Here is a 27,719-nt window from a genome sequence, read left to right as displayed (position 1 = left end):
ATCTTTTGCTTTCTCTCTGCATTCATATGTTTGTTGCTACCATCTTTATCTGGTATCTGGCATTGTGTGAATGTTTGTGGGGAGATCCCCACTACCTGTAATGTAGTATATTAATCTCAAGGATATATCCCATTCTGCTGGACATTTTTACCTGTGGATTATTATGAAGATGATTTCCTCCTAAGCTCTACTGTTTAACTGATGCAATGAGTTTAAACAATAATAGTGTTAGTTCAAGTAGGATTTTGATGACTGGGGGTTTTAAACAAATATAGTAGGGGATTATTATAAAGGTTATATCAGTGGAAAAATTAACATAGATAATGATAGGAAAAAATGTTGCCTCTGCCTCTGATAAAGCCCAGACTACAAAGCATAAAAATAAAACAAGGAAGTGTCACATAGCTAGAACATATGGGTTTCTATTAAGGAGTCATATAGACTGGTTTAAGTTAATGATTAAGAAAAACAATTGACAGTTAGGGAGTTTGGCCATCCTATGACCAGAGAAGGTCATTTCGGGCTTTCTCTTGACCATTGCAGTAGTCTATTATAGAGGTATATTTATGGATTTCTGGGGAACCTCACTAGCACTTTGCTTTTTCCTATTCCCATGGAGTCTTCATGTATCATGGTCTATTATTACTTGTTCTCCCTCACTGTTGTTTTTTTAATTATTATATTTGTGTTTTAATTTTACACATCAACCATGGGTTCCCCTGTCCTCCCCCGTACAGATCCCACACCTACCTTCCCCCCATCCCCTCCCCTCTATTCCCACTTCCTCCAGTGCCAAGACTACCCTGGGGATTCATTTAAACCTGGTGGATTCAGTACAGGCAGGTCCAATCCCCTCCTTCCAGGCTGAGAAAAGTGTCACTGTGTAAGCCCAAGGTTCCAAACAGCCAGCTAAGGGCAGTCCCTAGTCCCACAGCCTGGATGACCCCCAAACAGTGCAAGCTAATCTATTGTCTCACTTATCCAGAGGGCTGATTCAGCTGGGGGCTCCACAGCCTTTGGTTCATAATTCATGTGCTTCCATTCATTTGGCTATTTGTCCCTGTGCTTTTTCCAATCTTGGGCTCAACAATTCATGCTCTTACAGTCCCTCCTCTTTCTCGACAATTGGACACCTGGAGCTCCACCTGGGGCCTGGCTGAGAATCTCTTCATCCACTTCCATCAGTTATTGGATGAGAGTTCCAGCTCAACTGGTAGAGTGTTTGGCCATCTGATCAACAGACTAGGTCAGATCAGGCTTTCTCTCAACCATTGCCAGCAGTCTCCAGAGGGTGTATCATTGTGGATTTAAGGGGACCTCTCCAGCACTCTGCCTATTCCTGTCCTCATGTAGTCTTCATTTTTCATAGTCTGTTATTCCTTGTTCTTCCTTTCTGTTCTTGATCCAGCTGGGATCTCCTGCTCCCCTAAGCTTTCTTTCATTCAAACCTTGCCATTGATTACTCCCACTGTAATCCAGGTTGTTCATGTAGATCTCAACCATTTCTCTGTCATTGAATAAGCCCTGGGTCTTTCCTAGGGTCCTGTATTCTAGGTAGCCTCCCAGGACTTGTGTAGCAGTCTAGTCATCTTTGATTTACATCTAGTATCTTACTATGAGTGAGTACATACCATGTTTGTCCTTCTGAGTCTGGGTTACCACACTCAGGATGATTTTTTTTCTAGATCCATCCATTTGCCTGAAAACCTCCTGATGTCATTGTTTTTCTCTGCTGAGTAGTACTCCATTGTGTATATGTACCATATTTTCTTTATCCATTCTTCAGTTGAAGGGCATCTAGGTTGTTTCCAGGTTCTGGCTATTACAAACAATGCTGATATGAACATAGTTGAGCAAATGCCCTAGAGGTATGATTGGGCATTCCGTGGGTATATGCCCAAGAGTGCTACAGCTGGGTCTTAGGGGTGATGGATTCTCAATTTTCTAAGGAAGCACCATATTGATTTCCAAAGTGGCTGTACAAGCTTGCATTCCCACGACCAGTGGAGGAGTGTTCCCCTTGCTCCACATTCACTCTAGAAAAAGCTGTCTTCTGTGTTTTTGATCTTAGCCACTCTGACAGGAGTAAAGTGGTATCTCAGAGTCGTTTTGATTTGCATTTCCTGGATAATTAGGGATATTGAGCAATTCCTTTAATGTCTTCAGTGATTTGAACTTCCTCTGTGGAGAATTCTCTGTTTAGTTCTATAGCCCATTTCTTAATTGAACTTTTGGGCATTTTGTTGTCTAATTTCTTGATTTCTTTACATATAATGGATATCAGCCCTCTGTCAGATGTGGGGTTGGTGAAGACCTTTTCCCATTCTGTAGGCTGTCACTTTGTCTTGTTGACCATGTCCTTTGCTCTACAAAATCTTCTCAGTTTCAACAGGTCCCATTGATTGGTTGTTTCTCTCAGTTTCTGTGCTACTGGTGTTATATTTATAAAGTGATCTCCAGTGCCAATGTGTTCAAGACTACTTCCTACTTTCTCTATCAGGTTCAGAATAACTGGATTTATGTTGAGGTCTTTGATCCCCTTGGACTTAAGTTTTGTACACGGTGACAGATATGGATCTATTTGCAGACTTCATGTTGACATCCAGTTATGACAGCACCGTTTGTTGAAGATGCTTTCTTTTTTCCATTTTACAATTTTGGCTTCTCTGTCAAAAATTATATCTTTATAGGTGTGCAGGTTAATGTCAGGGTCTTCAATTCAATACCATTGGTCCACATGCCAGTACCAAGCTGTTTTTATTACAGTAGCTCTATAGTAGAGCTTGAGGTCAGGGATTGGGATGCCTCCAGAGGTTGTTTTATTCTACAGGATTCTTTTGGCTATCCTTTTTTTTTCCATATGAAGTTTAGTATTATTTTTTTCCAGATCTGTGAATAATTGAGTTGAAAATTTGATGGGGATTGCATTGAATCTGAAGGTTGCTTTTGGTAAGATCGCCATTTTTACTCTGTTAATCCTGCCTATCCATGATCATGGGAGGTCTTTCCATTTTCTGACATCTTCTTCAATTTCTTTTTCCAGGGATTTAAAGTTCTTGTGATATAGGGCCTTCACATGCTTAGTTGCAGTTACCCCAAGGTATTTTATATCATTTGTGGCTATTGTAAAGGGTGATATATCTCTGATTTCCTTCTCAGCCTGTTTGTCTATTGTATATCGTTGGGCTACTGATTTTTTTGAGTTGGTCTTGTATCCTGCTATGTTGCTGAAGGTTTTTGTTAGCTGTATCAGTTCCTTGGTTGAATTTTTGGGGTCACTCATGTATACTATCATTTCATCTTCAAATAGGGAAAGCTTGAATTCTTCCTTTCCAATTTGTATCCCCTTTATCTCCTTATGTGGTCTTATAGCTCTGGCCAGAATTTCAAGTGCTATATTAAATAAGTATGGGGAGAGGGAACAGCCTTGCCTTTTTCCTGATTTTAGTGGTATTAATTTGAGTTTCTCTCCATTTAATTTGATGTTGGCTGTTGGCTTGCTGTAGATTGCCTTTATTATGTTTAGGTATGTTCCTTGTATTCCTGATGACTCCAAGACCTTTATCATGAAGGGGTGTTGGATTTTGTCAAATGCCTTTTCTGCATCTAGTGAGATGATCATGTGGTCCTTTTTTTTGAGTTTGTTTATATGGTGTATTACATTGATGGACTTTCATATGTTGAACCACCCTTGCATCCCTGGGATGAAGCCTACTGGATCATGGTGGATAATTGTTTTGATGTGTTCTTGGAGTCTTTTTGCCAGTATTTTATTGAGTATTTTTGCATCAATGTGCATGAGGGAGATCAGTCTGTAGTTCTCCTTTGTTGCATCTTTGTTTGGTTTAGTAATCAGGGTAATTGTAGCCACTTAGAAGGTGTTTGGTAATATACCTTCTGCTTCTATTGTGTGGAACAATTTAAAGAGTATTGGTATTAAGTCTTCTTTGAAGATTTGGTAGAATTCTACAGTGAAACCATCTGGTCCTGGACTTTCTTTGGTTGGGAGATTTTAATGACTGATTCTACATCCTTAGGGATTATTGGACTATTCAAATGGTTTATGTGGTCTTGATTTAACTTAGGTAGGTGGTAACTATCCAGAAAATTATCCATTTATTTTAGATTTTACAGTTTTTGGAGTAGAAGTTTTTGAAGTATGACCTGATGATTCTCTGGATTTCCTCATTGTCTGTTGTTATGTCCTCCTTTTCATTTCTGATTTTGTTAATTTGGATGTTCTCTCACTGTCCTTTGGTTGGTTTGGATAAGGTTCTTGTCTATCTTGTTGATCTTCTCAAAGAACCAACTCTTTGTTTCATTAATCTTTTATATTGTTCTCTTTATTTCTATTTTATTGATTTCAGCTCTCAATTTGATAATTTCCTGGCATCTGTTCCTCCTGGGAGACTTTGCTTCTTCCTGTTCAAGGGCTTTCAGGTGTGCTGTCATGTCACTAGTGTGAGATTACTCCAGCTTCATTATGTAGGCATTTAGTGCTATGAATTTCCCTCTTAGCACTGCTTTCATAGTGTCCCATAAGTTTGGGCATGTGGTGTATTCATTTTCACTGATCTCTAGGAAGTCTTTAATTTCTTTCTTTATTTCTTCCTTAACTCATTGGTTATTCAGTTGAGCATTATTCAGTATCCATGAGATTGTAGATTTTCTGTAGTTTTTGTTGTTGTTGAAATCTAACTTTAAACCATGGTAGTCTGATAGAACACAGGAGGTTATTCCAATTGTTTTGTATTTGTTGAGATTTGCTTTGTGGCCAAGTATGTGGATGATTTTAGAGAAGGTTCTATGGGGTGCTGAGAAGAAGTTATATTCTTTATTGTTCAGGTGGAATGTTCTCTAGATATTGATTAAGTCCTTTTGAGCCATAACATCAGTTATGATCATTATGTCTCTGTTAAGTTTCAATTTGGCCAATATGTCCAGAGGTGAAAGTGGGGTTTTGAAGTCTCCCACTATTCATGTGTGGAGTTTTATATGTGATATAAGATTTGGTAATGTTTCTTTTACATATGTAGGTGCCCTTGTGTTTGGGGCATCAATGTTCAGAATTGAGACTTCATCTTGGTGGATCTTTCCTGCAATGAGTATGTAATGTTCTTTATCATGTCTTTGGATTGATTTTATTTTGAAATCTATTTTGCTGGATATTAAGATGGCTACACCAGCTTGCTTCTTAGGACCATTTGATTGGAAAGTCTTTTCCCAGCCTTTTATTCTTAGGAGGCTTCTATCTTTGAATTTGAGGTGTGTTTCTTGTATGCAGCAGAAAGATGGGTCCTGTTTTTGTATTCATTCTGTTACTCTGTGTCTTTTTATAGCTGAATTAATTATATTGATATTAAAGGATATTAATGACCAGTAATTGTTTGTTCCTATTAATACTTATTTATTTATTTATTTATTTTTTTTTTGGTGGTAGTGTGTGTGTACTTCTCTTCTTTGGTGTTTACTGCTATGGGGTTATCTATTGCCTGTGTTTTCATGGGTGTATCTGCCTTCCTTAGTTTAGAATTTTCCTTCTAGTGCTTTCTATTGGGCTGGGTTTGTGGATAAGTATTGTTTAGATCTGGTTTTGTCTTGGAAGGTCTTCTTCACTCCATCTATGATGGCTGATTGTTTTGCTTGGTATATTAGTCTAGGCTGGCATCCATGGTCTCTTAGTGTCTGCATTATATCTGTCCAGGTCCTTCTGGCTTTCAAAGTCTCCATTGAGAAGTTGGGTGTTATTCTGATGGGTTTGCCTTTATAAGTCACTTGGCCTTTTTCCTTTGCTGCCCTTAATATTCTTTTTTTATTCTGTATGTTTGGTTGTTTAATTATTATGTGGTGAGGGGACTTTTTTGGGGGGCCTAGTCTGTTTGGCCTAGTCTATAGGCTTCTTGTATTTTCATAGCCATTTCCTTCTTTAAGTTGGGAAAGTTTTCTTCTATGATCTTGTTAAATATATTTTCTGTGCCTTTGAGTTGGTATTCTTCTCCTTCCTCTATCCCTATTATTTGTAGGTTTCGTCTTTTCATGGTGTCCCAAATTTCTTTGACATTTTGAATCATGACTTTGTTGGTTTTAGTGTTTTCTTTGACTGATGAATCCACTTCTTCTAACATATCTTCAACACTAGAGATCCTCTCTTCCATCTTTTGCATTCTGTTGGTTATACTTGCATCTGAAGTTCCTGTTTGTTTACTCAGATTTTATATTTCCAATATTCCTTCTGCTACTGTCTTCATTTTTTCTATTTCCCTCTTCAAGTCTTGGGCTGTTTCCCTTGCTTTTTCATGATTTTCTTTCAGGGACCTATTGTTTTTTTCTGCTTCAATTGTCCTTTCCTCTAGTTTTTTATAGCGGTCTTCCCATTTTTTGTTTCTCTGTTCCTCCACTTTATTTTTGATTTCCTCTATATAAGGCTCTAGCCTCTTCATGATGTTACTTATAAGGTTGTTTTCTTCTTCTTCTTCTTCTTCTTCTTCTTCTTCTTCTTCTTCTTCTTCTTCTTCTTCTTCTTTTCTTCTTCTTCTTCTTCTTCTTCTTCTTCTTCTTCTTCTTCTTCTTCTTCTTCTTCTTCTTCCATTCTGTGATATTCAGGTCTAGCTGTTGGAGAAGGGTTAGGTTCTGGTGATGCTGTATTGCTCTTTATTTTGTTGTATGTATTTCTGTCTTGATGTCTTCCCATCTCCTTTTGGGTCCATTCTTCGTCTTATCAGTGTACTTGGTCCAGACAGAGCTGACAGATTTAGGGAGCCTCTCTCTGGTCCGGATGGAAGCTCTGGGCTGGATGGGAGCTCTGGTCCAGATGAGAGTGCTGGCTGGACAGGAGCTTGGGGGATGGACTTTGAGCCTCAGGAAGTCCCTGGGGTCTCCTTATCTTGTCCATATGGGTGCTCCTCTTGTGCAGATGGGGGATCCTGGACATGATGGAAGCTCTGGTCCAGATGGGAGTTCTGGGGCTGATGTGATCTGGGGGCTCTCTGGTCAAGATGGGAGTTCCGGAGCAGGATGAAATGCAGGACACTGGTCTCTAAGTCTCCAGAAGTGGCTGGGGTCTCCAGCAGATGTGTGGGGGGGGCAAAATGTTGAGGTTGTAGTGTCCACCTGAGGGTATCTCTGGTCCAGATGGGAGTTCCAGAGCGGATGGAAGCTGGGGGCTGGTCTCTGAGTCTCAGGAAATGGGTGCGCTCTTGGGCAAATGGGTGTGGGGGCAGGGTGTGGAGACTGCAGTGTCTGCCTACAGTCTGGGAAAAGGGGAGCCTTCCCACAGGGCCCGCCAATTGCCTAGAAACTCGAGCCAAGTTGGGTAGGTCCTCCCAGGATGGTGCCCTAGGGTGGGACCCAGGAGTGGTTGCCTCTCTGACTATAACCCCAGGCACTCACCTCTGGTCCAGATGGCAGTTCTGGTGCAGATGGTAGCTGGTGGCTGGTCTCTGAGTCTCAGGAATTGGCTGGCGCCTTGGACAAATGGGTTTGGGGGCAGGGTGTGGAGACTGCAGGGTCTGCCTGCAGTTTTGGAAAAGTGGAGCCTTGCCACTCCCTCTCTGTTCTTGATCCATCTGAGATCTTCTCCTCCACTAAGCCCTCTTTCCCTCCGACTCTTGTCCTTCATTACTCCCACTGTCCAGTTTGCTCATTGGGCGAACCCTGTGTCTTTCTTAGTGCCCTTTTTTCTAGGTAGCCTCCCTTGAGTTGTGAGTAGCAATTTAGTCATCTTTGTTTTACATCTAGTATCCTCCTATGAGTGAGAACATACCATGCTTGGCTTTCTGAGTCTGGGTTAACTCGCTCAGGATGATCTTTTCTAGATCCATCCATTTGCCTGCAAACCTCATGATGTCATTGTTTTTCTCTGCTAAGCAGTACTCCATTGTGTATATGTACCACATTTTATTTATCCATTATTCAGTTGAAGTGTATCTAGAGTGAGAACTCTCATCCAATGACTGATGGAAGCAGATGCAGAGATCCAAGGCCATGCCTCAGGTGGCACTGTGGGAGTCCAATACGAGAGAAAGAGGAGGGATTGTATGAGTGAGAATTGTTGAGACCAAGATTGGAAAAAGAACCGAGACAAATAGCCAAACAAATGGAAACACATGAACTATGAACCAATAGCTGAGGAGCCCCCTACTGGATCAGGACCTCTGGATAAGTGAGACAGTTGATTAGCTTGAACTGTTTGGGAGGCACCCAGGCAGTGGGACCTGGACCTGTCCTTAGTGCAAGAATTGGCTGTTTGGAACCTGGGGCCTATACAGGGACACTTTGTTCAGCCTGGAAGGAGAGGACTGGACTGAATCTACCAGTTTGTGCTGAATCCTTAGGGGAATCCTTGCCCTGGAGGAGATGGGAATGTGGGGATGGGATGGGGGACAGAAGGAGGGAGGGCATGGCTGATATGTAAAATTAAATCAAATTATAAAATAAAAAATTGAGAAAAAAAGAGAGAAAAAGAATTGAGTCCCAAGAGCCCAGATAGTTTAAATTATTTTAATATTAATGTTGGGAAATGTGTCCATAGGTTTTGGTGCTTATTGTAGCTGAAATAAATCTTAGAATGTCATAAGGTTAGATTAAGACATTTTGATAATAGCTTAGGAATAAAAAAGCAAAGCAGCTCAATTACTACTAACATTCCTTGGGAGGACTGGTTGGTGACCAAAGATGATGGTCAATTCCTTGCACCCATTTCTTCCCCCAATCTTGAGATATAAAAAAAAAACAAAAACAAAACAATTGCCAGGCAGTGGTGGCACATACCTGTAATCCCAGCACTCAGAAAGCAGTGTCCAGGATCCAGGTACCAAGAGAGTTGGCCCATCCAGATCTCGGGTCTTCAGGTTCCTCTCTTGGCTCTGCCTTGTATGCGTGACAGTTACCAAAGCCTCAAAGGGGATGGTACTTCCAGGTAAGCTGGAATGGCTACTCACTACATGTGATATTAGTCTCATAACTCATAAACATTCCAAAGTATACATGGAAGCAGATGGATTTCATAGCCTAAGGAATGTCAAGAATAAAATTTTGCTCCTATGAATTGTCCTCCCTACATGTTTATTGTGAAAATATGAATATTCAAGCAGAAGAAAAAATGAATGAGCCAAACAATCAGTATCTACCATAAATTATTAAAGGGATCAATATATAGGCTGTTTGAGGCTTGACATAATATTTAAGTAATGTACTGCAGACTAGCATTTCAAACCAGGAAAGGGAGTTAGGAAGGAGAAAATTATATTTTTTCTGGTAATGAACACAATTTTGATTCCTTTAAGATAGAGTTACAAATGTCTTTGCCATAAACATGAAGAATATGGTAGCATGAATTTCATACAGCTGAATTAGACTTCGCTGGTAATTCCTCGTTCTGTTTGTTGTTACATTTCCAGAAACAGGGTCAGATATTTTGTTTCTCCCCAGATTTGAACTAAGCATGTTTTACTTAGTTAATATCTACATAACAAATTGAAACATTTATACTTGCAGAATATTCTCACATTGAATACTGGAACTGTTGCCAGAAGAGTTTATAAATCAATTTGTATGTTTTTGCTAGATCAACTGTAGAAAAGCATCTCTCATCTTGAGGACAGATTGATTAACTTAGACTGAAGATGGTGTTATTCACATGGAGTTCTGAGATTTGCTGAGATGTGAATGGAATAAATAATATATAAACATGGTATGAGTTTGCTGGGTATTCATTTTATCCTGAAGGTTTTTGCTTGACTCTCAGAATCTCAAGTTTCTTACTAAAGCCCATGAACATTGTTTGTAATACTGTGGTAAAAGGAGTATAGGGTCCTGAGGTAGGCATAGAGTGAGTCTTGAATGTTACCAAAGACCAGATCTTTAACGATGTGACCAAGGGTTGAATATAAGAAAGATGGCTTTCTTTAAAACAATCTGGTAAGGAATGTACATTTGTCTTATAGTTCAATGTCCTATTATAAGATTAAGAGTGACTGGGCAGTGGTGGTGCATGCCACTAATCCCCACACTCAGGAAGCAGAGGCAAGTGGATTTCTTCAAGCTTGGTCTACACAGTAAGTTCAGGACAGGCTCCAAAGCTACACACACAAAAATTCCTGTCTTGAAAAAACTAAATCCAAATAAAAAACCAAAATAATAATAATAATAATAATAATAATAATAATAAAAAATATAAGTTCAAAAATGGCTTTCTATGAATCTTTTCCTTAACTGATCCAGTAAAGTGATATCCTTATTAGGATAGGGTCATGGTTTAGTGTGCCATTCAGTGGTGTGTACTATCATTTAAAGGAAAGGATGTACAAATCCTATTATAAAGAAAAAAGTATCTCATTGTTTTTAGAGAATTGGGTTCACACTTATACCAAATTTTAAAAGTAGCCTGGGGTAAATCAGAAGGAATGGAGGGATTGAAAACTAACCTTGTAGTTGGAGAGCTTCTCTCCAGGTTCCACCAAGCACCTGCAGTCCCACAACCCACATATAAAATAATCATACAGACATTTATATTATTTAAACTGCTTGGCCATTAGCTCAGGCCTACCATTGTCTAGCTCTTGCTCTTATATTTAGCCCATTTCTGTTAGTATATACTTCGCCACATGGCTTGTGGCTTACCGGTATCTTTACATGTTGCTTCTCATGGCAGCGACTGGCAGTGTCTCCTCCACCTTCCTGTTCCCAACCTTCTCCTCTTCCTTGTCCCGCCTACCCTATCCTTCCTGCCTGGCTACTAGCCAATCAGCACTTTATTTACACAGAGTGATATCCACAGAACTTCCCTTTTATTTTTTTTAAAGGAAGGTTTTAACTTTTACATAGTACAATTACATATAACAAAACAATTATCAAGCAAGAATAATTACAGTTACAATATTAAAGAAGATAGCCTATCTATTTTATATTTGTGAGTTTAAGGTTTTATATCTAACTTATCTTTTATCATAACTGAAGAAATTATAACTATCTAGTCTTTAACCACATTAAAGACCTCAGAAGGATATAATATTACCTGAGACCTGGGAGAAGGATGTAAGCAACTTTCGGAGTTTTACAGGGTAGACAAAGACAACTGGTAGCCTGGACAGTCACCTAATTTTTTTTTTTTTGTAAAGTTGGGGCATTTGTCTTTTGCCCATAGGGCTAGTCTCTCGGTCACGTCTCTCAGTGTCCTGTAGAATATCTGGCAGTTTCCTTTGTGAAGCAGAAACCTGAAGGACCATTTTGTCAAGCAAAATTTAGTGGTCACCTTTCTATAGGTCCTGTACGTCCAGTTGATCAAGCAGTCTAGGCAAGAACAGTTTTTTGTCCAAATGGCTATTTTTGTCAAGGTGAAGATAAGCTCCATATGAAGTGTCTTTAATGTCCATCCTCCTCTCTGAAGTAAATCGGTGCTGCCAGGAGCAGACATGTCTCACTGTCCAGAAAGTCTAAATTTTAAAAATATTTTAAATGTCATATTCTGTAGGTCTTTGAAGTATTTGAAGATTACCTATCTATCTGTACTATCTCTGTGTATAACTAGAAGAATTAACTAACATGGCTACAAGTATGATTATCATAGATGACTAATTATTAATCTATTTTTAATTATCCATTATAATTTTAAATGAGCTGTACAAACATAATACCTTAAACAAGAGTAGAAATATACCACAGTATAACAAAATTAACTTTAAGTTTATATCAATAGACTAAAATCTATACCAATGTAAAACATTTTAAACAAGTTGCTGCTCTTTAGAAGTAAGTTCCTTAATCTACCCTTTCAGACTATTATATCTATATCATATCCCCTTTTCTTCTTTAGAAAGAGATAGTATTTATAATCAACCTGCTTTAAATAAAAATATTCGTTTTTCTCTATCCCACACCAGAGGGCTCTTTTGATTTGGGACACAAGAATCTCTTAACCTTTTCTTTTAACAATATGCCTGGGTTTATAGAAGGAGTGAGCCAATTCCATCCCCAAAGCGAGCTTGGTTTATATAGGCATAAAACTGAGGCAAAAGTTGTTCCTTTGGGGTAGCAAACTCACATCTTTCACATTTTCCAGAATAGTTTTCATATCATGAGACTGACTTAAATGAAGTGTGACTCAACTAAGCATTCCTTAAATTTAGACACATTCCTGACCGTAAAAGTGATACTTTGGTGGGGATGTCTTTCTGTATGCTCTGAATTTGTTGCTCTGATTGATTGATAAATAAAACCCTGATTGGCCAGTAGCCAGGCAGGAAGTATAGTATAGGTGGGATAAGCAGAGAGGAGAATTCTGGGAAGTGGAAGACTGACTCAGGAGACACTGCAAGCTGCTGCCACCATGAGAAGCAAGATCTAAAGTAATGTTAAGCCTCAAGGCAGATGGCAACTTATAGATTAATAGAAATGGGTTAATTTAAGTTATAAGAACTAGATAGCAAGAAGCCTGCCACAAACATACAGTTTATAAGTAATATAAGTCTCTGTGTATTTACTTGGGTCTGAGCAGCTGCAGGAAATGGGTGGACACAGGAAAACTTCAACTACATGATTACATGTCATTTAGACCCCAATCCATTCAGTTAAACTGAATTGTCCTCAAAAGGAAAATTCACAAACCCAAGATGATAACAAATTCCTAGGGACAAAATCAAGCAGAAAACCACTATCTGTGAAATTTTCAAAATTTTGTTGACAACTGGCATGTTAGCCACAAAGAGACTTACAGTGTCCTCATTGTAACGTGTGGATTGTCTACTATAAGCTCTAAAATGGCAGAAAGGAGGAAAAATAATAGAAAGAAGAAATAAAAAAAATATCATCAGAGAATGGAAAGATCTCCTATGCTCATGGAAGTTTAAGATTAACATAATAAAAATGGCATTCTTACCAAGAGACATTTACAGATTCAGTGCAATCACCATCAAAATCTTAACACAATTCTTCACAGACATTGAAAGAAAAATATTCAACATCTTACAGAAAAACAAAACACCCAGGATAGCTGAAATAATCCTTTACAAGAAAGCAACTTCTTGAGACATCACCATCCCTGACTTCAAACTCTACTATAGAGTTATAGTAATAAAAATAGCTTGGTATTGGCATAAAAACTGACATGTGATCCAAGGGCTTCAAAATTAAGAGCCAGACATTAATATGAACACCTGATTTTTGTCAGAGAAGTTGAAACTGTACAATGAAAAATAGAAAGCATCTATAACAAATAGTGCTGGCATAACTGGATGCCAACATGTAGAAGATTGCAATTAGAACCATGTCTATTGCCATGCTGAAAACTCAAGTCTGAGTGTATCAATGACATCAACATAAATTTAGTTACTCTGAACCTGATAGAAAAGAAAGTAAGTAGCCTTGAATGTATTAGCAAAGGAATCCACTTCCAAAATATAATGCCAGTAGCACAGACACTGAGAGCAATAATTAATAAAGGGGACCTCTTAAAACTGAGAAGCTTCTGTAAGACAAAGGACATGTTAAATAAAACAAAATAACAGCCTACAGAATGGAAAAAAAGATCTTCACCAACCTCACACCTGACAAAGACCTGGTCTCCAAAACATATAAAGAACTCAAGAAACTAGACATCAAAATACCACACAATCCAATTAAAAGAAATGGGTTACAGAGCTAAACAAAGAATTCTCAAAGGAAGAGTCTCAGATGGCAGGAAGACAACATGTAAGTAATTGCTCAATATTCTTACTCATCAGGGAAATGCAAATGCAAATGATTCTGAGATACCATTTAATACCTGGTAAAATGTCTAAGATCAAAAGCACTGAGGACAGCTTTTGTTGGAGAGAATGTGGAGGTAGGGGAACACCCCTCCCCTGCTGGTGGGAGCGCAAAGTTGTACAGCCACTTTGGAAAGCAGTATGGCAGTTTCTCAGAAAATTAGTGATAAATCTACCTCCAGACACAGTAACACTACTCTTGAGCATATACCGAAGAAATATTTAGTAATACCACAAGGACATTTGCTCAACTATGTTCAGAGCATCATTATTCATAATAGCCAGAACCTGGAGACAACCTAGATGCTCCTCAACTTAAGAATGAATGAAGACAATGTGATACATATATACAACAGAAAACTACTCAGCAGGAAAATAATAATGACATCATGAAATTTACAGGCAAATCAATAGAACTAATAAATATCATCTTGAGTGAGGAAATCCAGACTCAGAAAGACAAACATGGTATGTACTCACTCACAAGTGGATACTAGATGTAAAGCAAAGTATAACTAGAGTACAAACTTCAACTCCAAGGAAGCTAGCTAACAAGGAAGAGCCTAAGAAGTGGTAATACACAGTAGGGGATGGGGGATGAGAACATAAGGGAATGGGATGGTTGAGCTGGAGCATGAAAGGTGTGGGAGAGCAATGAAAGAGATACCTTAGAGGGAGACATCATGGGGATTGGGACAAACCTGATGCTAGGGGACTTCCCGGGAATCCACAGGGATGACCCCAGTTTAGACTACTTGCAATAGTGAAAACTGGCTTACCCCAATAATCAGATCAGTGACTATCCTAACTGTCATCATCCAGTAACTGATGAAAGCAGATGCAGAGATCCACAGCCAAACATGAGGCCAAGTTCCATGATTCCAGTCAAAGGGAGGGAAGAGGGATTCTATGAGCAAGGGGCATCAAGATCATGATGGGGAAACCTACAGAGACAACCAAACCAAGCTAGTAGGAACTCATGAACTTTAAACCAACAACTGTAGAACCTTCATGGCACTGGACTAGGCCCTGAGCATAAGCAAGACAGTTGTGTAGCTTGATCTGCTTAAGAGGACCACTGATTGTAGGCTCACTTACATTGGTGAAGAGGTTTTGCTTTTGTTTCCATTGGAGAAGAAAAGCTATGGCTACCATCAAAATTGATAAAGATTAAAACAAGAGATACTTCTTGATGAGAAGAGACAGGCAGTAGTTGACCAACAAGTGTGACCAAACTAATTTATAAGACTAACAAATGCTTTTCATTTAATCAGATATAACTTGCTTAAAACAGGTTATTGTTTTTGTCTTCCCAGGAGAATGAAGGCATCCAGCTAAGAAGTCTGAGGACCACTGGACAAATGAGGCAACCAAATAAAAAGAATGAATGAACCAGAAAAAATATTCCAAGAAAAAGAGTACATTTGCTTAATGGTATACCATATTTCCAACAGAATAAAATATCATAATTTTTTTCCAAAGGTTTGTTTCTGCTGTTGTCTACAGAAATTTAATACAAATGGTATTTTTGTAGCCCAAATTCAATTAAAAACTAAAGCTGGTATTGGAGTTTGAGCATGGCTATCTCCTTCTCTAAACCCAAGCATGCTTGTAAGAGGAATATCCAAAATCTCTGTCTCATGTTAGAAGAGCCAACTGATATGATACAGAAGAAAAACCAATATTACAGGACTATTCTGTTGCCACTAATCTCATAATATTTGGTTTTATTTAGACTCTTTAACATTTTTATGTTATAAATATTACCTTAAAATTTATTATGTATATGTATATATATATATATATAACTTTTGTCATGATATTAATGGTCATATAGAGTATTAACTAATTCTAGTAAAGGCTTCATATAGCTTCTTGTATGTAATTGCATGTTTGAGTATCTATTAAGGAATTAGGAGTTAAATTTTTGTACTCTGGATGTAGATAACAAATTGTGGTTTTTAACATCTTTGAGATCTGCTGCATATGCTATTTAAAATGCTTAAGTTTTCTGCAATGAACCATGACCATGCCTAACAGCAACCTTTGAAGTTTCCAAAAAGATGATGGGTCCCTACAATGATGATTTCACTTAAATTTGTGGTAATGTCACTAAGCTAACAAACACCACTCAAAGATCAGCTTTGAACTACAAAATGCTCAAGACAATTTCAGTGGCTAGCGAAGATGGTCCAGCCTCACAGACAACTCTAGCCAGGACTTGAGATAAGGCCTGATTTTTCCTACTACGCAGACACTGAACAAGAAATGATAAAGCTAGCTCTCCCAGGACTTGACAATTTCTCAATTTTTTCAGGGTCCCCTCAAAATGTCATTGCCCCATACAATAGGAAGAAATTTTAAGAACATGGTGCCCACATTCCCAAGATGAGAGATGGGTGGGCTTTGGTGATTCTATGAGGTATAGATATTTGGTAATGTTTAGGGAGTTTGGTTACAAGTTGTTATTGGTTATGGTCAAGAAAAAAGCCAAACAAAGGAGGTTATACTCAGGGATCCTGTTCTGAAAAGAAAAAGGGGAAGTACAGGCATAATAGGATAAAAGGGTAGGTTTTTGATCTACTTTAAACAAAAAAAGAAACTACTAGCCTTAGATATTTTACATTGGTATACATTTTTGTATATTGATACAAATTTGAGGTAATTATTTAGAACTTACTGTACATCAATTTCTACTCTTTTTTGGGTATTGTACCTATGCAGCTCATTTAAAAATGTAATGCAAATTTCTAGTCGTTGAAAGTTATTATTACAAAGTATTTAGGATAATAAATAAATTTAGGTTAGTAGTTAGTCACCTGTTACCATCAGATGTGTATTCAGGTTAGGCATGTTTTCAAGGTCAAATAGAGATGTTTAGATAGACAGGTAGTCTTAAAACACATAAGAGATATACAGAATATGGCACTTAAGATGTTTTGTTAATAAAAAGTTTTCTATGATAGTGAGACATGTCTGATCCCGGCATCTACTTCAGAGAAGATGATAGGCATTAAAAAACAAACAAACAAAAGAACCTCCATATAGAGTTTACTTTTTGTGGTAAAAGTTAGCTACTGGGCAAGAAACTGCCCTTGCCTCAATTGCTAACAGTTACTGTCCAAATTGGATAAGCAGGACACAAAAAAGTAACTGCAACACTTTGCCAAGGCAAAGTGAAATGCTCTTTCAAAAATCCTGCTTCACATAAAAGTCTGTCAGATATTCTAGGCCTGAAGGCTGAAAATGGATGTCCCAATGTTACATAGATACCTTTTGTGACTGTCCAAGCAGCCAGTTGTTTCTGTCATTTCTTAATTTTGGAAAATGTTTACTCTGCACTTGCTGTTTACTCAGGTAATATTTTATCCTTCTCAGGTATATGTGGAGTTGAAGACTAGTTATACTTATAGTTTTCCTTGTTACAAAATTCAGAAAAGGAACTCGAAGAATAGGTGGAAAGTGTATAAGGTTGAGAGACATGGAAAGAAAGTTTTGGGTTGGTAATACAAGATAGGATAGAAAGTGAATTAGGTACAATACTTGGGACTCACCAAGATAGGATAGATAATGGAGTATTTTCTCTGAATTTGTTAAATGCAAATGGAAAAAACATTGTTAATGTTATGCTTGCCTGTATGTATTTGTACATAGTTATTGTACTGATTGTATATAGTTTTTCTATGTTAGTTAAAAACCTTTGCTTTTTATTAGACAAGAAGAGAAAATAGTATGTTATGTTTTCCATGGAGTCACAGGACTGAGCTAGTCAGTAGCTCACCTAAATTAACCATAGAGGTTTAGAAGACTGTAGACAGAGAAGAGACAGGAAGTAGTAAGTTAGAGGAAGTGACTTATGGCTGTAACCTACTTCTTTGATTATTCAGGTTCTTACCCAGCCATTTGACTCTCAATTTTTGATTGCTAAAATTTAATTAGGTAAATGCTTCATTTAAAAAAAGCTACAAGACAGGTTATATGTATACTGGTGCCTCTGCATGGGAATAATTTTGAGCCTGGACAATCAATGTTACAATTAGTTTTCCCAGAACTTGACCATTGTATCATTTTTCTCATGGTCTCCTGGAGATGTTTTACAATATGAAATAGTCAAGAGAACACAATGCCCACAATCTCAAGATAAGGAGTAGGTGTTTTCTGGTCATTTTGTGGGATATATGGTTTTTAATCATTTGGGAGGATATGGGAATATAGGATAAAAAGATAACTATTAAGCTCAAATATTTCATTTGTATGGATTTTGGTATATTGTTACGAATGTAGAGTTTGTTTTGTTTTTTTTTTTTGTCATACTGCATGTATGTTTCTACTCTTGTTTGGGGTACTGTACCTATGCAGTTCATTTAAAAATGTAATACATAATTAAGAAATTCAGGTTAGTATAATAATCACATTTGTAGTCAGTCATATTAGGTACATATTTTAGGTCACACAGGTGTATTTTAGGTAGATAGGTCACCTTTAAACACTTCAGAGACCTAAAGGATATAGCATTTGAGATGTTTAATAACCTGAGGCTTTTCCTGAAAGTGAGACACATCTGTTCTTGGCAGTACCAATTTACTTCAGAGAAGATTATGGGCATTGAAGAAATTGCCTATGGAATTTGCTGTAATTGTAGCAAAGTTAGCCACTGGGCAAAGAAACTGCCTTTGTTTTGATTGCTGACAGTATGTTGAACAAACTGGACAACCAGGACACAAAGAATAAACACTGCCAACCTTTACCAAAAACATAGTAGGAGAGTTCCACAAAATTCCTGCTTCATTAAAAAAGTCTGCCAGATATTCTAGGCCTATAGGCCAAAGATGAATTCCCCATTGTTGCAGAGGAAGCTTGGGTGATATTCCAGGCAGCCAGATGTCTCCATTGTTTCTATCATTTTGGAAGTGTCTTGCAGTGCACTTCCTGTTTGTTCAGGAAATATTATATCCTTCTGGGGTCTTTGAAGCAAGTGAAGACTAGATAGTTATAGTTACAGTTTTCTGTATTTATGACAGAACATAAATTAGGTACAAAACATTGGACTCAAAAGGACAGAATAAACAATGAATTATTTTCTCTGAACATGACAAATACTAATGGATTGTATATCATAAATGTAATTACTTGATAATTGTTCTTATTATATTTATTCTTACAATTTAAAAATTAAAACCTTTATTTTATTTAGGCAAAAATGTGGAAATGTTTAGAATATTGCTTTAACTTTGTAATGGTGTGTTCTATTTGTTTATGTTCATTCATTTAATTGTATAAAAATGTTTGCTGTTTTACCTTGCTTGCCTAAGAGACCTGATTTGTCTAATAAGAAGCTGAACAGCCAATATATATGCAGTAGAAGGACAGGTGGGGCTGGTGGGCAGAAAGAAAAAGTAGGAGAAAAAAGGCAGGCTGAGAGATGAAAGAGAAAAGAATGGGAGAGAAAGAGAGGAAGATGCCCTGGTCTACCTAACCAGTCAGCTGACAGACAGACAGCCACATAGGAAACAGTGAAAGTAGGATGTACAGATGGAAGAAAAGAAAAAAGGCTCTGAAGCAAAATGTAGATGAAGAGAAATAGGTTAAAAAATTATAAGAGCTATGAAAAATTGTGAGAATAAGCTTAGGCTGAAAATTCAGAATTGATAATAAGTCTCCATAGCATGATTTGGCAGTTGGTTGGTGGTCCAAGAGAAAGACTGCTACAAATGTGTTCCTTGGTCACTATTCATTTTGTTTTTGATACATGATCACTCTTTGAACTTGAAGTCTTATGATTAATTTAAGCTGTGTAGCAATAAAATTCCAAGGTGTTGTCATTCCCTGCCTTACCAGAACAGATTTTGAGATGCATTTTAGGGTGCCTGTCACTATAATTTTTAAATATTATGTTTTGATTCTCTAGTTTCTCCTCTTAGACAAAACTTACAATTCCTTTCAGATATGCACACTTTCATTGTCCATGCAACATTGTGTTGTCAGGGATTTTTTAGCACATTAAACACATTTTGTGCATCAAATATACTCTTTGATATTTGACCATTCATCTGTTCATGGCTTATTCACTAGTGGCCACACAAATATTGAAAATCAATTCTCCATCTTCTTGTAGTTATTAATTAACAAAAGTTCTTCTGCTATATGTGTGTTTGAGCCCAGTTCCCTTGCATGCATGGGTTTTGTTTTCCTAATGCTTATATATGTCTTGCACATGCTGGTAAAACTACTGTGAGTTTAAATGTACCCATACCATTTTGTAATCAGATAACAGTTTCATTGTAGTCAGTTACTAACTCTGGCTCTGACATAGTTATTCAAAACTGAGAAATCTGAAGTCTCATTCTTTGTACCTTGACTGGTTTGGGTTCACTGTGTTAATAGCTAACTGAAGCATAAAGAATCTTCTATCAGTACCTGGTTATTACATGTATTCTATTGAGGCAAACTCAGGACTCCATGTTTGTGCTGTGGACATTTTAATGGAGCCATCCTCCCAGCCATGATGAATAATTTTATTAGGAATTTGTACTCATCTTTGCATTTACTATGAAAGGCAGCATGGCCCAGTAAGGATTAAATTTAATTTGACCTAATCATATCTGTTAATTTATGAACATCTCTGTACCAATGGTCCACATACTCAAAGAGATTAAAGCCAATGTTTGCTTATGTTCATCCTATTAAGTTTTTTCTTACACAATTATCACTTGCTCTCAGGCTAGCGTACTTATAAGCCTTGTTCTAACTTTACAAATCCACAGCATATACATTCATTTCAGGGGTGGATATACTTTAGGTCTTAACAAGAATGGAGATTATTTGTACTTAGGATGATGATACTGCCCATGAAGTGTCCCAATTATAAGCTTGAGGACCTGAATTTGACACTGAAGTTGGCCCATATTTGTTATCCCAGTTCTGTGGAGAACTAAACAGAAAAAAATTGGAATTGCAGTGACTAGCTACTCTAGTCAAAACAGTGATGTACAGATTCAATGAAAGATGCCATTTATAAATAAATCCATAGATTCACCTGAGAATATAATACATATTTTTATCTGATTCTACCACTAATGTGTAAACACACATGTATACAGGGATGTACAGAATAGATATTTTTACAACAGATTATCTTGCATAATTAAAACCAATTGAAGTAACCATTTACTTTAATAATAACTAAATCAGTCACTTAAAATTTATTCTCACAAAGCTGACTGTTAAAATATGTTGCAATGAGGTGAATACCCATGGATAACTAATCCAACTCCATTCCTTTTTTAGGTTCTTTCCTCATGCCTATTCCTTTCTGTGAATTAACAAGCTCTTTTGCTTCTCTTACTACCATCTGTATTTTATCAGAATTTGGAAATCTTTGCACAGGACTCCAAAATCTTATCACTAAGTTGATGCTAATTTTGGTCTCATTTTCTCAAACCTATCTTTTATGTAATGTGCATAAATAATTATATATAGTCATCATTTTGGAAAGTCATGTATTTTTAGCAAATTCTAGCTTGGTATTAAAATATTAGCATTTTTAAACACGCTGGTTTTGATTTAATGTGTCATACTTTATCTCATGTAAGTAGATTATGATATCAGTTTTCTCTCTACCATACTAATATGTTTATAATAAAGTGGAGTCTATCTTTGCAAACCTATTGAAATGGTCAGATTCACAATGTAATGATTTGCTTTGTAAAAGATGTGTTAGAATTCCTATAATATTTAAACAAATTCATAATAACTATAAGAAAATTCCCCTGCCCTTAGTGAAATAATTCCACCATATTACTCATGGATTATGAGAAGATATAGAAGGTTTTTGAACAAGCTGAACATTGGACATAAGGTTAAGAAGAATGCCACCTATTGTAAATCAACCTTTTAAGGACCTTGTATTTTGGCTCCAGTATCAATGTGTATGTATCTTTGGAGATTTGAGGTATACTGAAGTTAGAGAGCACAGTACTATGAAATGTGTTTAAGAATCTACACATCTTTGAACACTCAGAACTTTATTGAAAAAACAAGGTCATTGTAATGATCAGTGTTGGCTGTCATTTGAATGGGTGTTAGAATAAATACAATTAAAAAATACTCTAAGATTATCTATTGTGAGTGATGTAGATTTTTGTCAAATTTTTGGTTTGAATGATTTAGGTGTTTTCATTGGCTGGGTTCCTCTACAGAATGAAATGGCGAACATGAATTAAGCTGAAGCATTCTTCATTGTCTTTTTCCTGCCAAACAGATGCCAGGTACCAATTGCCTCAAGATACTGTCATATAACTTATCAATGATGAGAGACTATACCTTCAAGCTATGAAAAACAGTAATCACTTCCTTGCTTAGCTTGACTATGTTGGATAATTTGTTACAGCAATGAGAATAGAAACTAAGCCAGGCACTGTTGAGGATTTGTGTACTTGGAAGAATTTTTTCTTATTATTTTTTTAACTTTTATTGATTCTTTGTGGATTTCACATCATGCGTTCTGATCCCCTTTTATTTCCTATTTGCTTGCATCTGCCCTCTGCCCTTTGCAACCTATCCCCCAAATCAAAATCAAATTTAAAAGAAAATCCCTAGACCAAACAAAACAAAGAAATAAAACAAAAATATAATAAAGAAGAATCTTGTAATGGAAGCTGCAGTGTGGCCTGTTGAGACACATAGTTTACACTTTATTCCATTTGTGTTTTCTTGCAAGTCTTCATTGCCATCAGTCATTGGTCTGGCTTGAGACCTCTGGTTTCTGCTATCCCACTTATAAGGGACTCTCACTGAGGCTCCTCATGGATATAATGCTGTTGTTCTACTATTATTTTATTTGTTGAAACTGGGATACATTGCGCACATGTTGACTGAAAACACTAAATATCAATTTCTATATGATTTTTTTGAAGAAAATTCATGAATAGTCATATATATTATTAAAATAGAACAGACAAAGTTTACTTTTGTTGTTGCACTAAAACTAGTACATATACTACGGGCTTTAGTTGTTACAGTTCCATCTCATTTTGTTCTAAAATTTTCATTATTTAAATCTTTAGTTCTCAGGGTAATCATCTTTAAAAGGGGATAACATGAAGAGATAATACCTAGTGTAATGGCATCATTGTTCTCACCACCCACTCTGGATTTCCTTCCCAGTTCTCTAATTTGTTATAATCATCTTCACAATCTTGTTGCTGAGACTGTGTAATTGGGTCACATGGCCAAGAAAAAGTTAATGATAAAAGAACTTTCAGGTTTCAACATCTTAGCCATGTAAAACTATTTTTTTTCAAATAGTTTCAAAAGGCATATTTCATTATATGTTCATAGAAAATTGTCTAAACAACACTATTTGTGCACAAAGCCTGAGTAACACCTTTTCTTATATTTCACTCTGATTGTTTAGTCTACCTTTTGTTCTTTCTTCTATACAGTGAGCCAGTAAAAGATTCACCAGATAATGAACTACAACCCATGCCATTAACAACATCTATAAGCTGCTACAGTGACACTTATTCAAAGCTAGTGAAAGATCTTAAACTGATACCAATTTTATTCCAATAACCTTGACAATTAAAACACCATTAATTATTATTAAATAAATAGTGAATAGCAAAAACACAGGATCCTAAGGCCATAGCAGCTAGTCAAGCACTTTTCAATTAGCATGAGAGACCATGAAAAGCAAAACAATTTGTCATGAAGTTGTACAAATTATGAAATACTACCTATGCTAGCCCTGAGTACAATACTCACCAAAACTATTATTCATAATTAAAAGAGAATAGTTCATTTACAAGATAAAAATAATTTTAAAAAATTATGACTACTAAACCAGCTCCAAAGAAATAACTGGAATGCATATGGAGACCTGAATTGAAAGCTAATTAAGAGTCAAGCATGCCCAACATGTCACAAAGAAAAAATGAGCAATTCCAGAGCATGAATCAAAAGATGTCTAAAAGAACACTGAGAATACAAGGAAAGAACACAAATTAAAACATATTTGTAATTATCTGTAGAATATAATGCTATCAACTCAGCAAAGAAGAGATACAGATTAGTAAAACTGGCTTAGAATAAAATTTCCATCATGTTTCTGTCTCTAAGAAAAATACCTGACAGACACCCTAGGGTAAAAGGTGAAAATAAGGAGTTTCTGCAAAATGGAATCAAGGAACAAACAGGTGTAGTTAGTCTAGTATCTGACAAAATTTATTTCAAATCAAATATAATCAGAACACATAAATAAGGAGCCTCTATACACATTGCAAAAAAAAACCAGTAGCAGGATATTATAGTAATAACCATAGATGTGTGAAATACAAGAGCAATCAGTTTTATAAAAGGAATACTGCTTGATAAATAACATGGGATTGACACCAACACAATGATAGTGGGTGATTTCACTACCCACTCTTACCAACAGACAGCCCATTTGGGAAAAGGAAGTTATTGAAATCAGGACGTTAAAATATAAATCAAATGTACCTAACAGTCATCTATAGAATATTCCACCCTAACACTAAATAATACTTATCCTTTCCCAATGTCCCATGGATTTTCTATAAAGTAGAACACAGACCATAAAGCAAGCCCCAAAAAGCATGGAAGTTGAAAAGAACACACTGCTCTAAATATGAATATTAATAAAAACAAAAGATAGAAACCACACAAACTCATGAACGTTTAAAAATGATTAGGGAAGCAAAACTGAAGTAAGGATGACATCAAGAAAGAATTTTAAAATTCCTGGGATTTAATGAAAAACACAACAAACCACAATTTACAGGACACAAATGAAACAGACATGAGAAACAAGTTTATAACACCATGTACCTATGCAAAAAAAGTGGTCTCAAAATAATGACTAATAATACACCTGAAGATATTAGAAAACAAGAAAAATCAAATAGAAAGAGTTAATTAAAATCATGGCTGGAAATAATGGAATACAATAAAGGATAAATGCTTCTGAAAAACTGAGAATTAATTATGATGTTTTTGAGGATATTGATAAGATTAAAAAACAGTAGCAAAACTGGTGAAAAGGAGGAGAGGAATTGAGTTGATTAAAGTGTGGATGAAAAATGAAACACTGCTGAAGGAATTTTGAGAAACATCAGAACATTGTTTAAAAATTGAGTTCCCAAAAGATGAAGTATAAGTGATGTTGAAACATTTAAAAATAATGAACAGCTTTTGCCATCAAGAACATTTCAATGAAAATTGTCTCAAGATTTCTTCTTATGCCAAGATCAATAAAACAAATGTCAGCATATACTTTCGAGGATGTAGGAAAAGGGGAACACTTATTAATTTCTGATGAAAGTGAAAACAACTGCACATATATGGTGATATTTTATTTGTACTGAAATGTGATTTTATTTGTATGTTAATAAATAAAGTTGCTTGGGGTCAGAGCTAATACCAAGCCATAGCAAGACCCAGGCTGTGGTGGCACACACCTTTAATACTATTCACATGACAAGCATATCTTTGTGTGTTCAAGGATATAGCCATCATGAGGACACACACCTTTAATCTCATACCAACCATAGAAGACCTGGAGGTCTGTATAGACAGGCAGTGAGAAGGAGGTCATGTGGTAGGGTTTACAACCAATGAGAAGGCAGAAAAGAAAGTAAAAAAAAGATAAATAAATGAGAAGTAGGTCATTTCTGAGGGGAAGGATGACAGCAGCAGTGAAGGGTAAGAAAGGCTTTTTTAGTATCAGCTCTTAGCTACTGGTCTGACCTCTTGGGCTTTTAACTCTGCATTTGGCTCTGTGTTTCTTATTTAATAAGAGCATTTAGAATTACATCTATACAGCTATTATGGAAATCAGGGTGAAGGTTCCAAGGTGTTAAAAATGATCTACCTCAAAATTCAACTGTTTGCATTTGGTCATATATCTGAAAGAATCTCAGTTCTATTACAGAAATATGTTACCACCCATCTTCATTGCTGCCATGCTCATAGTGTAAAAATGTGCATGTACATGTACATATGGAGTAGACCTCAGCTGAGAAAAAAAGGAAATCATGACATTCTCAGGTAAACAGATGGTACTCAAAAAAAAAATCATCCTGAGTAAGGTAACCTATACATCATAAAATAAACATGATATGTATTAACGTATACGCAAATGTTTTGTGTTAAACTTTAGATATATGTGTTTTTAAATGAATGAGCACAAAATTAAGGATGTAGTAATGGATCCAGGGTAAGGAGCAGACATTCCAAGAGAGAAAATAGAATTTAATCTTATGAAGACATAAAGTAACAACTAGAGTAGGAGAATTAAAAGTAGAAGGGAATAGGAGAACAAAGTGAGGAGGTTATATGAAGAGAGACAAGCTCATATATATATATATATATATATATATAGAGAGAGAGAGAGAGAGAGAGAGAGAGAAAGAGGGACATGGAAATATTCACCACATAATGGGTGAAACAATACTCTTATCTAGATATCATATACTACTAAGTCAAACTTCCATTGCCAGTATTGTGCTATATCTTGTCTAGACATTGGAACAGAAGACACATGCAGCCTTCCATACATCATAGACTATTTTAAAGCCTATTTGTTACTTCTCACATTCTCATAGTTAGATCATTTTTCTGAAGACAGGGTTCACTGATATCATTGAATAAGGAGAAAAAAAAACTGGTACTAAAGTACAAGCTTCAATGCTATAGAGTAGGTTTCATGGTTCTTGAGTATACTTAGCATACTAAGTAATCATCAACATCATTGAGACCTGCCTGGAAAATGTAATAGTGTAAGAATGATACAAATGTTATGGAAGTGAACAACCATCCTTACAAATAGATTTTAAGGCTCATACCATGAGATAACACGAGTAATCAGCCCTAAAAGGACTTTCCAAAAATATTCTCTTCAAGTTTCAGGGATATGGACAGATGACAATAAAGAAAGTTTATAAAAAGCAGTTGTAGTTCGGACATTGATGGCTCATGCCTTTAATCCCAGCACTCAGGAGGCAGAGGCAGGTGGATCTCTGTGAGTTCAAGGCCACCCTGAGCTACCAAGTAAGTTCCAGGAAAGGTGCAAAGCTACACAGAGAAACCCTGTCTCAAAAAAACAAAAAAGAAGGAAAAAAAAGCTGTAGATGATGTCAAGGAAAGAGGTTGTTTAGACACAACAGAGTCTATAACCATATGAATTCACAATCTGTGACAACATGCAGAAACTAGCACAGGTTCAAACTTGACAAAATCCAGGCAATGAAAAGTGGAATTGGATACAGTGTACCCCCAATAATTAAGCAGCTGTTTGATAAGTACTGGGAAATGGGTAATTAGTGCAAGTGTTACAAATCCAGAAGGAAAGATAATCTGACTGCCAGAAGTCAGGCTATACATGGAATTGTTACAGCTCTGGAGGGAAAGGTATCCTGACTTGTCAGAAAGTCAAGCTGTGAAGGGAATGTATCCTGGAACCATACAGATGTCAGGAGAAAGGTATCCAGGCATGTTGGTAAATCATGTTATAACTCAATCTGGCTTCTGGTGAGGGAAGTACTCCTCATAGGATATGAAAATCCTGCTCCTCTCCAGAGCCTTTGCAGCTGAGCTCTGCTCTACTCTGCTAAGTTTCCCAGCAGAGATGTCTGTTTCTTCACAACTCCAGTCCAAGTTGTTACTTGTGCTTCACTTTACTAAGGATGAAATGTAGCAACAAGCTTAGATTTAGGGAAAAAAGTTGTTATTTCTCTTCTCCTGAATGGAGTTTCCCAGCAGAGGTGTCCATTACTTCTCTGCTCTGGCCAAAGAAGGTCTTCATACAAAACTATTTCAAGAGATTCATTTGGGAAGGAGGAATCTGGGAGAGTGGCTGCCTCCACCAGGGTGGAAGAGGGCAGCTACTGAATGAACAGGCCATCTTATTAATAAAACCCTGTTGCCAGATATTAGGGAAAAAACTGAGATATCACAAAA

Source organism: Onychomys torridus, chromosome 1 (assembly GCF_903995425.1).
Source record: "Onychomys torridus chromosome 1, mOncTor1.1, whole genome shotgun sequence".
Taxonomy (NCBI): Eukaryota; Metazoa; Chordata; class Mammalia; order Rodentia; family Cricetidae; genus Onychomys; species Onychomys torridus.
The sequence above is the reverse complement of the archived record's forward strand: the minus strand, read 5'-3'. Positions refer to the sequence as shown.